The 1780-nt window shown below is 42.5% G+C and overlaps 1 non-coding gene across 1 annotated transcript; it reads left to right on the top strand.

Annotated features, from left to right (window-relative positions):
• Positions 1-351: 351 nt before the first annotated feature.
• LOC118146990 (U6 spliceosomal RNA) lies at positions 352-458 on the top strand. Its single transcript, XR_004733173.3, has one exon. It is a non-coding gene; the product is annotated as a U6 spliceosomal RNA (small nuclear RNA).
• The last annotated feature ends 1322 nt before the right edge of the window (positions 459-1780 follow it).

The following is a 1780-nucleotide window of genomic DNA, read 5'->3' on the forward strand; positions in this document are numbered from 1 at the left end:
TACCCTTGACTTCATCCCTTCTTCGTTTCCCTGTGAGGTATGGATGGTAACATGTTAGTCTAGAGGAAAAAGACAATGGGAATTGATGGCCCAGTAGGGCCACTGTGAGAGCAGCAGAGGAGCCCATCTGTACATTCAGAAGAGGCCTGTTCTCATCTCTAGCCCTCAGCTCCTCAATTCTGATAGGCCTCAGTTTTGACCTTACTGAAACGGAGCAATGCCTTTATTTTTAAATATCATGAAGTCTCCAAAACTATAAAAGCATGAAAAATATACAAATGTTTAGCCAGGGTACTGCCATTTATATTATTTTGCTATTTGTATTTGTGTGCCACAAGAGCAACATTTCAAGTGCTCACTTCGGCAGCACATACACTAAAATTGGAACGATACAGAGAAGATCAGCATGGCTCCTGCGCAAGGATGACACGCAAATTCATGAAACGCTCCATATTAAAAAAAAAAAAGAGCAACATTTCAAACAAAAAGTTTTATGTTCTTATTCATCCGTGTATCCCAGTCCCCAGCACAAATCTGGGACATAAAGACAAACCTGTTATTATGAGCTGATCTTTATTTATATGGGAAAAGGTAAAAGGTAGAGGGGAGATTTTTATTTTTTTAAAGGGTCATACTATAGAGACTCTCTCTGCCTCCCAGCTTCTTACAATGGCATTGTTTGTCCTGTGGCTCAGATTTTTGTTTTTGTTTCTTTTTTTTTTTTTTGAGGTGGAGTTTCACTTTTGTTGCCCAGGCTGGAGTGCAATGGTGTGATCTTGGCTCACTGCAACCTCCACCTCCCAAGTTCAAGAGATTGTCCTGCCTCAGCCTCCAAGTAGCTGGAATTACAGGTGCCCACCACCATGCCCAGCTAATTTTTTTGTATTTTTAATAGAAACAGGGTTTCACAATGTTGGCCAGGCTGGTCTTAAACTCCTGACCTCAGGTGATCCACCCTCCTCGGCCTCCCAAAGTGCTGGGATCACAGGTGTGAGCCACAGTGGCCGGCTGTGGCTCAGGTTTAATTTGGAAGATAAGATGAGTCAAGCTTCAGAGAGGCACCCTCTTTTCCACTAGAGCCACCATCCTCAGTCCTCTCAGCCATGTGTTCCTGCCAACCCATTGCATTGTAGAGATGGATATCTTCAAGGTGCCAGAGGTGTGTATTTTGGGGGATTGGAAAGGGACAGGAGTGACCCTCTCAGCCTGAGAGAACTAAGCACCCCTCCTGCCTGGCACCGTGAATGTCCCCATCTCATCAATAATCCTACATATCTGCTCTGGCAGGGACAGGTTGAGAGCCTGCAAGATGCTGGCTTTTTAAATGCTGGTTTGCAGCAAGCCCTGCAGTAGAAATCCTTATGCTCCAAGACAGAACAACCAGCCAATAACGACTTTCCTTGCACCTGTGCCTGTTGCAACCATTTTTATCATTTTGCCACGCTCCATTGACCGATGGATTTTTTTTCCAGCTTTGCACTTTTTTATTACTATTATTTTTATCTTCATCATTACCTCCATGCCTCTGATGGCATTTAGATATGAACCGCCTATGAACCTTCAAGCCCGATTGTGCCATGACAAAAATATTGTCGTTTACATTCTGTGCCAAAGTATTATATAAAAACACATCAACGACAAGGAAATTCAGGAAGCTGGGAGTAAAGATATATAGTCAGCAAAGTATATAACTTCTGGCATATTACTGCTTAATCCTAACATAATTATTCTCATCCTTTTATTTGATTAACTTCTAATGGTTCCTCTTGGTGTTAAAGGT

The sequence above is a fragment of the Callithrix jacchus genome, chromosome 13 (assembly GCF_049354715.1).
Source record: "Callithrix jacchus isolate 240 chromosome 13, calJac240_pri, whole genome shotgun sequence".
Lineage (NCBI taxonomy): Eukaryota > Metazoa > Chordata > Mammalia > Primates > Cebidae > Callithrix > Callithrix jacchus.